Source organism: Passer domesticus, chromosome 16, assembly GCF_036417665.1.
Source record: "Passer domesticus isolate bPasDom1 chromosome 16, bPasDom1.hap1, whole genome shotgun sequence".
In the NCBI taxonomy this organism is placed as follows: domain Eukaryota; kingdom Metazoa; phylum Chordata; class Aves; order Passeriformes; family Passeridae; genus Passer; species Passer domesticus.
Window position 1 is genome coordinate 13,882,986 of NC_087489.1, and position 9,989 is coordinate 13,892,974.

Here is a 9,989-nt window from a genome sequence, read left to right on the forward strand (position 1 = left end):
TTTTCAGTGTCGCTGGCTGAGTGCTGCCTCCCAAACCTGGGCTGGGCTGGTTTGTGAGCAGCTGATGGTCTCGTGTCAGGGCTGGCCTGAGATCCCTAAAACGCCCTGGTGTGTTATCCAGAGCACAGAAAAGACAAAGAACACCTGGGTTTACCTGCTGCAGAGCAGCCCTGCCCTGCCAAAGGGAAGCAGTATTCTCTAGAAAGGTTTCCTTTACAAGGCAGTGCCCAAGTGGCTTTTCTTAGGGGATGGAAAGTCTGGATGGTATTTTCTATCCTAAGCTCCACAAAATTCACTCTGGTTTGTGGTGTGGGGTTGTCTGACTTTTCAAAGCAGTCTGAGAGAGGGGCTGTGGCCTTTGTTACTCCCACACTATTTTTTGCTCAGTCCTTTGGTTGTGTTTCTTCTCTTTATCATTTTCTCATGACATTTTTTTTTTTTAACTTGAAGGTAAATGGCAAAACGCCACAAACCATGGAGATTTAATTTTCTGCATTCCATTTTATTGTGCACTTGTATCTTAACGAGAAGCAGCTCCAGGAGTTGTCTTCCCAGCCCCCCAGCCCCGAGATGCTTTGCTTTGCTGACTTTTGGGATCCGAGCTTTCCTTTTGTGCAGAACTCCTGCAGACCATGGCCAGCTGCTGCCAGGTGTGGCCATCTCTTATTCACAAATAATTCACATCGTTTCACTCTCTGCCAGGCTCACTTAAGCATCGTTAAGGGCACAAAAGCTACCAAAGGTGGGAGTGGCAGGAGATCCTGCTAGTTTGGGTACCCCATGTCACCTATCAGTGTGCCCCAAAAACATCTCCTGGCTGGAAAAGGAAGGGACAAAGCTGGAGGGGGATAAAATGCCCAAAAGGGAGGAATTAGGGGAACTAATCAGAGGAAAATTCGTGATTCAAGCAGCGAAGTCTCTTAGAGGTTTCTCTCTGCAGCACTGTAAGATTTTAGCAGAGCAGGCTTTGGGGTTTGGAGGTTTGGGGGTTCTGGCTCTGGTGGAGCCCTGTCCTGCCCTCCTGGGCTGTCACCTGCAGGGAGCATCTCTGAGACACCCCGGCTGTGCTTGGGACCAGCCCAGGAGGGATCAGACCTGGGGATGTGAGAGAGATCAGACCTGGGGATGTGAAAGAGATCAGACCTGGGGATGGGAGAGGGATCAGACCTGGGGATGTGAAAGGGATCAGACCCTGGGGATGGGAGAGGGATCAGACCCTGGGGATGTGAAAGGGATCAGACCTGGGGATGGGAGAGGGATCAGACCTGGGGATGTGAAAGGGATCAGACCTGGGGATGTGAAAGGGATCAGACCCTGGGGATGTGAGAGGGATCAGACCTGGGGATGCTGAGATCAGACCCTGGGGATGCTGAGATCAGACCCTGGGGATGCTGAGATCAGACCCTGGGTGTGCTGAGGATGTGGAGCTGCTGGGCCAGGGGTTTGGGAGTTTGGGGGTTTTGTTCTGTTTTTCACAATCAAATTGATTCACCCCAGTTGAGCTGACACAGCAAAAGCTGGTGTGGGACAGGCCAGGGGATGGCAAAGCTCTTGGCTGGTCAGGACCAGTTCCAAAGTTTTAGTCTTCTGAAAAATGAGGAAAAGTCATCAAACTGACAAAACTGCTTTGAACTAGGGCAGGGAACAGTACCCAGGCAATCAGATCTACCCTGGCAAGTGGGGAAAGGGCTGAGTCTGTCACAGAGGGGGAGAAATCACAAGATGACACTTCTGGAAAGTTCACAGAAAATAGCCAGACTTCTTTTTGCTCACCAGGGCTTTAGGTACTCCAGGTGGAGGTACAGCTTCTTGGTTTATTATCATTTTCCCCCCCTAATTTTTTAGTTTCTGCTCTCTAATCAATGTTATTCTTCTAAGAATGGCACCTAAGAATCACACTCCACTTGCCAAAATCTCCTGAAAAGAAGGAACTTGTTTGGTTTGCCAAGGACAGTTGATTTATCGTGTGTTACAGCCCAAAACCAGCCCAGTCTTGGAATAGTTGTGAAATCTCAGCCTCACTGAAGAAGCAGGAGCTTAAATCCATCCTGTACTTACAAACAATGATTTCTGTCCCTCAGGTGCCCCATGCCCTTACCCTGAGTTTGCCAAACTTGGGCAGAGCACCAAACAGGAACTGGAGCTAAATTTTACTGCTGATGGTGCTTTTATCCAATTTATTATTGTTTTTAAGGTTTGATAGAATTTAACTCTTACCACACCAGGAGGAAGAGTTGCAGAGACAGAAATGAATAATTTTGATTTAAAAAATTTTAAGAGTAATTTTAATTAAAGAAATAAACCAAACCACAAAGCCAACCCCTAAACTTGCAGCTGCCCAGCACAGTCTGTATTTTGCTCTCAAGAGATCTTTCTTACCCCAGGAGAGGCAGCCAGGAGCCTCTCTGTCATGGGTGAATAATGCCCCACGAGTCCCTTGTGGCACAAACGCCACACAGGATACTCATTGCCTCTAAATTTAGCTCTCTTTGCTGTGGAAGTGTCTTTGGAATAACAGATCTCCTCCCGTGGACGTTCGTATCGCGCTTTAATGAGGCCAAAATCACTGCAGCAAATCTCCCGTCTCACTGAAGGGCACCCACAGCAAATCCAGGTTGGTTCTGTGCCCCTCCCAGCCCACCCAGTGCCCCTGAGCTCCTCAGCCTGGCGAGGAGGAGCAGCTACTCCGGGGAGTAAAGCTGTAGTAGGGCTGTGTGGAATTGTTTAGTGCTCTCTGTCAGGCTGCCACATTCCTGCTGCAGACTGGAACCAGCACCCAGGGCTGCAGATCCCAGCACAGTTCATCACTCAGGGCTCTCCAGCACTGCAAATATTTATATTAGCGGCTTTTGTGCTTGCCTGGGAACATTGGGGATCTTACAGGGAGGACTGCAGGAATTACAGCTCCGGGGGCACGCGTGGGAGATGGGGCTTTGCTGGAAAAAATCAGCTTTCAGCGGGGAAAAATGTCCAAAAAAAAAAAATTAAAATCTGCTGGAAGTCTTTGCAGTTTAGGAAGTTTCCCTGCCTTGTGAAATGAGTGTGGTGCTCTGCACTTCACAATTCACTCGGGTGGGAGGGGGTTTCTTGCAAGGGTAAAAGCTGTCCTTGAGCCCAACAGAGGGAATTTTAGTGAGGAAGGGAAGGGATCTTTTGTTCTTGGTGTTTTGTGGGGTTTTTTTTTTAATCCAGGCAGCACAGCACTAACAGCATCCACTATTGTCAGCACAAATAGGAACTCTTGCTTTCATCGGGAGGTAACCTACTTTTAAAGAGCATCTTGAATGCTGAATTTTATATTACCCAGAGAAAACCAAGGAGAAGGGAGGCTCATCTGCTCCTTCAGTGCTATGAAAAGTGAATTTATTTGGTACAGGAGAGGGGATTATGGCAGCTCTGGTGGTGCTGCCTGTGTTCCTGTGACAGAGGGGCTGCTTGGATTTGTGTCAGTCCTTTTCTGGGCTATCAGAAATGTGTGATTCCTTCCTTTTGATACCTGCCCCTGTCCTCAGACCCTTTTAGGCTAAAAGTTCTGCAGAGGCAGATCAGTGGAGCTTCATTGGTGAATAACTGGCTGGACAGGAGAAGCTGGGGCTGCTTGGTCACTGCTCCCTCCTGCTCCTCAAAAATATCAACACTTTTTGGGGAAAAAACAAAACAAACCAACCAACCAAACAAACAAACAAACAAAAACACACCAAAAAAAACCCAAAAAAAACACCAAAAAGAAAAAAAAATAAAAGAAAATAAAAAACCCCCACATTTAAGGCATCTTCACTGCGATACTAAGGGTGTTTCCAAAGAAACCTGTCCCCAGCAGTGCCACCACAGGCTCGGTGTCCCCTGTGGCCTGGTGGCTGCAGGGACAATCAGGGACGGAAAATGCTGCTTTTGATCCCCTCCGGCTGATGGAAGGGAACGATCTGTTAATAGCACAGCAATCGGGATGTGAGGCTCCATTTCCTCGAGGTGAAATAAAGAACTGGCTGTCCTTGAGCCCCAAATGCACCCAAAGTTCATGAAAAATGCAGGCACGGATGGGATGGGGTTTTAAAGTGAGGTTTTTGAGAGCTGGGCCATCGGATGAGAACAGTTTCCTAAAATGAGGGACTGACCTATAGAAGAGTGAGAGAGTTCAGAGGGAATGTGGAACTGTGGATGCAGGCTCAGGTGGAAGTGCAGCTGGAGGGCAGGCAGAGTCTGTGGGTGGAGGAGAGGTTTGGCTGTGGTGTTGGGACAGGAAAATGATCAGCTTAAAATATCTCCCAGAATCCTAAACCCCTGCTGAGCCTTCCCTGCTGGACAAGTGCAAAATAACCATAGAATAACCACAGAATAACCATAGAATAACCATAGAATAACCATAGAAATAACCATTAAATGACCATAGAATAACCATAGAATAACCATAGAAATAACCATTAAATGACCATAGAATAACCATAGAATAACCATAGAATAACCATAGAATAACCATAGAATAACCATAGAAATAACCATAGAATAACCATAGAATAACCATAGAAATAACCATAGAATAACCATAGAATAACCATAGAATAACCATAGAATAACCACAGAAATAACCATAGGATAACCATAGAAATAACCATAGAATAACCATAGAATAACCATAGAAATAACCATAGAATAATAATAGAAATAACCATAGAATAACCATAGAAATAACTGCAAAAATAACCATAGAATAACCATAGAATAATCATAGAAATAACAATAAAAATAACCTCAGAATAACCATAGAAAGAACCATAGAAATAACCACAGAAATAACCATAGAATAATCATAGAATAATAATAGAAATAACCATAGAAATAACCATGAAATAACCATAGAATAACCACAGAAGTTACCGTAGAAATAACCATAGAATAACCATAGAAATAACTGTAGAATAGTCATAGAAATAACCACAGAAGCTGGGAAAGCAGGGAAAACTACAGATTATTCTAAGTTCTAATTTAGTGTTCTAAATGAATATGAAACTATTTTCCAATATCAGTGCATTTCTTAATTTAAACAAATCTAATTATGCTAAATTAAAGATTTATTTAGCTAACTTGGTAATGTTAAATACTTAAATATTTTAGATGTCCGAGATAAAGGTAATAAAATGACTCGGTTTAATCTACAAATTAATGCAAAAAAATAAATTGCATTTTAATTCCATTGATAAGGATCAAGCCCAAGCATGATTGGCGTGTTCCTTCCCTGAGACAGAGGGAAGCAAACACTGTGGGACAGATCCAGCCTCTTCCCCACAGCCTGGGGGTTCTGAATGCTGTTGCTGAGTTCTGAACTCGCATTTCTGACTTCTCCTCCTCTAGCTGCACAAAATAGGGCCCCAAACTGCTGTACCTGAAACTGCTCCAGCACATTCCCACGCTGGGGACGATTCCAGCAGGGAAAATCTGTCTGGCAAATGAGTCATTGTGAGAAGCCTGGGCTGGAGATGTTGGAAATCAGGGTGCTGCGTGTGAGAATGAGATTAATCAATATGAAAATGAGGATCAGCAGTCTATCACAGCAGAGCTGTTTGATAACGATGGGGAAACAGGGGAACGGGGGGAAATGGGGGAAATGTGAGATTAATAATGAATTTAGGAGCTGTTCCCAGGAACACAAGGGGCTGAGTGTGCAAAGGAAGGTGAGTGGGGAGGTGGGATGCTGGAGCACTCCCAGCACCTGGTGGGAAAGCACAGGCAGAAAACGAGCCCAGGTATTGAATCTCTGACTGTGGGATTCCACTGGCACTGCCAGCTGGGGTGGTTCCTCATACAGGGGTCACGAGGGGTGCTGAAAATTAACCCAGTTATTGAATCTCTGACTGTGGGACTGCACTGGCACTGCCAGCTGGGGTGGTTCCTCATGTAGGGGTGATGGAGGGTGCTGAAAATTAACCCAATTATTGAATCTCTGACTGTGCTCCTGCACTGGCACTGCCAGGGGGTGTTTCCTCATGCAGGGGTGATTGGGGGGTGCTGAAAATGAGCCCAGGTATTGAATCTCTGGCTGTGGGACTGCACTGGCACTGCCAGGGGGTGATTGCTCAGTCAGGGGTGATGGGGGTGCTGAGCAGAGCCCCAGCCCTGGGGGTCCTGCACAGGCACCCTGCCCTGGGCTGGGGGTTCTGCAAGTAAAGGGACAGTTTTTTACCCTGTCACTACTAGATATGTGCATATTTATTTATTATCTATATATTTATCCATTTTATATGAATATTGCAGTGACAGGAGTGAACAGAGGTGAGACACAAAGGTGCCCTTGGCAGTTCTCTGCAATTCTCTCAGTTTTCTCTTCAGTCCCCTGAATTTAAAATGTAAAATTTGCGGTTTGCTGATTATTGTAAGATGTAAAATTTAACCATCTAATGATGGTGTTATAAACCAGCATTCCTTTGCTCAATTTGCAAATCCTCTATGGATATAAACCTGTGAGACATGGGGTCCACAACTTGAAAATCACTTGAGAAAGACAGAGGAAGAGAGCAGGGACTGATTTCTTGGATTCCATGCAGGAGGTTTTGTAGAGAAGGGAGAGTCTGGGTTTGGTATCCCACGGGATAATCCTTAAATATAGCTGGATTGGAAACAAAATAAATACATTTTAAAAAACAAACAAACAAAAACAAAACAACAACAAAAACCACAACAGACAGACAAAATCCACGGGGAAACAGACACAAAACTCTGCAGGATCTGTGAGCTGAGGCAGAGGCTGAGGAAATGTTGTCACTGGTGCTTGGGGACACCAGGGTGACAATGGGATGTTGTCACTGGTGCTTGGGGACACCCAGGGTCCATCCCTGTGCTGATGGGGAAGGGAGAAATGCCCTGACAGCCCCTTTGAAGCTCGGGTCTCGGCTCACTGTTGGTTTTGGGGCGGTTTGGCCGTTCCCAAATGGGATTTATGCTCTCTTTAAGGTGCATTTGCACTGCAGGATTGTCATAGCTCAGGGGACACCCATCCCCTAAATTCTGCCAGCTCCCACTCAGACCCACTGGGGTCTGTAAAACTGCTGGGAGTCCCCTGGAATTCCCTGCTGGGAGCCACAGGTGAGGCTGTTCTTGCCTGTAAGAGCTGCTGAGGCTCCTCTTGGTGGGTGCTGTGAGGGCTCGTCCCACCTTTGTGTCTGAGTCTGAGAGAGTTCCTACAACAAAAATCAAAAGATGATCGTGCCTGGGTCATTTTAACAGGGAAAATCTCTCTCTGTTTTGATTTCTTGAATTCCTTTAAACTGGGCTGCACAGGAACAAAACTGATTGTTTATCAAATTAGGGCTTGGAAAATGCTTTCCCCCCTTGAGGTTAAAAAACTAAAAATCATTCCAGTCTTTAAGTTATTTTGGCTTCATGCTTCTTTAAATCTTCTCCAACTTCTCCTTCCTTTGTTCTTTCTCCAATACCACAAAAATGTAATAACAGCAGAAGCAGACAACACAGATTAGACAACCTGGATAATATTTAAGTGCTCAAGTATTTTCTCAGTGGGTTGAAGGACTGGAGTGCTCATGGCAGCTCCAGCTCCATGGATGAAAACTGTTTCCTCAAATTCTAGGGACAGCAGAGACCTTGCAGTGAAAGATTTTTTCCTTATGTGACTTCTTGCTCTCTTCTCATAGCTAATGAAGTGTCTTTTAAAGTTGTTTAAAGTAATGAACAAAAAGTCTAATAGCTCTTGCTAATCTAGAAAAACCCACAGGTTTCATGAAGACAAAATTCAATTTATCCCATCTGATTTAGTAAAGAAATATTTTGTGACATTATTGCAATGAAATTCTTTTCAGTGGGGAAATACTGATCCAGTAAAACCCAAATGTTCAACAAGTGTGTGCCCACTAATCTTATTTATGGAGGAAAAGAAACTGCAGCTTTCTAAGAAAACTCTGGTTTGGTATGGATTTTTTAACAGAGTTTTCATCTTGTTTTGAAATTGACTTCAAATTGATTTTAAAGTTACAACTCTTACTCATAAATACACTCCCTACCCTTTTACCTGATTTGTGTGTTTGTCTCTCAGGACTCTCTTTAGAACAAAATTTTGGGGGTGTTTTTCCTCATCAAAATGCAGAGCAGGAGGGCGAATCTTTCAGAATTTTCCAAACTGTCTACTAGAAAATGAAAATTCTTTCTCCGCTCAGATTTTTTTGACATTTCTCTTGATGAACTTCCCAAACATTACTCGTACAAAAATCTGTATTTCCAGTCTGTCCAGCCCTAATCCCTGCCTTCCTGGCACTCTCAGCTCTGTGTTCCCACAGTGATTGCTGCTCTCAGGACATCAAAACCAAAACCAAAACTCGAGGCTGAGGTGAGATAACCAGGGATAAACTGGGATGAAATGCTCCTTGGTTTATTTTAGGATTGCATGGAAGGCTTGCTTGGAACTATATATCAGCCTTAAAGATGGTCAAAGAAAAACCCTTCATCAGCAGAACAGGATAAGCTGCTATCATTTTTAATTTTTATTGAGCCCTTTTAGCACTTAAGATGACCATGAAGGAAAAAACAGACCAAAAAAAATATTGCCCATTGTAATAAATAATTTGTCTCAAGTTTCAAGCCTGTTATTAAATGAAATTTGAGGTAATCTTCCAAGCAGAGCTCCGGGGCACCTGTGACTTTTAATGGAGCTCTGCCGTTTCCAGGGAAATCCATACCTTTAAAAACAGAGCTGGAGGCTAAAAGCCTCCAAGAGGAATCTCCCTGGGGAGGCTCCCTGCAGCAGGGCGCTCAGCCCGGCCCTGGTGCTGCTCTGAACCTCCTTTCATCGGGAACATCTGCCTCTGTCTAGACCTTCCTGAGGCTGCAGAATCCAAAATATCTCCTTTTGATGCCAGCCTGGCTGTGGGCTGTTTGGGTGCCTGCTGGAGCTGAGGAACTCAAAATGTCAGGCTATTTGTGGTGCTGGGAAAATAAGAGTTTAACCCCAAAACTGCGCGAGGCTGGCTCACAAAATTAGATTTTTAGCAGAGGCGCAGGTCCAGCTCAGCATTTTGTGTGCAGCTTGGAAGTTGAGATTTCCCTTTCTGTGCTCAGGAGAATTCAGGAGCCACAGGAGATCCTCCCTGGAACAAATGGCTTTGTCTGCTGAGAAATGTTTAAGTACTGGGAAGCTGCTAAACTATTGAACCATGGAGCAGCTGCTGATTAATTTAGCACTGCCCCTTCTGAGCACTTCATACAGGAATCCTGAGGAAAAATAAAGGCTCTGTAATTAATGCTGGAGGAGGAGGGAATGGAAATAAGGTCTCACAGGTGTGGGGATAAGAATACACGGCATAAATTGATATAGTGAGGATAATCTCAGCCCCTTTATGTTGTGTTTTTGGCGTTAGAGAGTGCAGTGGATCTTTCTGCTGCTGAATCAGAAATGTGGCAGCAGCTGGTGATGCCACGAGCTCTGCAGCCACACCCCGGGCACAGGAGACCCTCAATTTATTGGGATTTTGGCCAATATTCCCATCATTTATATGACAATCCTGCCTAAAGTCTGTAAGAAACAACAGAAAGGTGTCTGGGAAGGGAAAATAACTCATTATTGCCAGTTATCTGCTCATCAAAATCCTGAGGGGGCTGTGACCTGATTGTAACTTTCCCCCAGAGCCCTACAATAATTTTAGCTGTGAAAGGAAATTTTATGGCATGTAAGATTAGCCCACACTAATGCAAGGTCAAAAATAATAGAATCAATAAGCAAACTCAATACTGTTAACATTTTGAGAAAATTACTACCAGAAAACAATGTCAACAACAGATTGAAATGGGTCTCCAAAGTTGTCCTATTGATTTCCTTTCAGATTCATGACAATCTAACTCTTTTTCTTTTGCAATATGGTATCCATTTTTCTTGGTGGGTTTTTTAAAATTTTTTTTTTGTTCTTTGCGTTTTACAGCCCATTTTAGCTATGAACATTTGCTGGTTTATTATTTAAAAATATGGCAAAATTACTATCTTGGAGTTTTTA

At 44.2% G+C, this 9,989-nt stretch overlaps 1 long non-coding RNA gene across 1 annotated transcript; it reads right to left on the bottom strand.

Annotated features, from left to right (window-relative positions):
- Nucleotides 1-5,146: 5,146 nt before the first annotated feature.
- On the bottom strand, nt 5,147-6,809 carry LOC135281833 (uncharacterized). The gene is made up of 3 exons (XR_010348298.1): nt 6,679-6,809; nt 6,454-6,601; nt 5,147-5,492 (listed from the first exon to the last, which is right to left on the bottom strand). It is a non-coding gene; the product is annotated as an uncharacterized LOC135281833 (long non-coding RNA).
- Between the last annotated feature and the right edge of the window lie 3,180 nt (nt 6,810-9,989).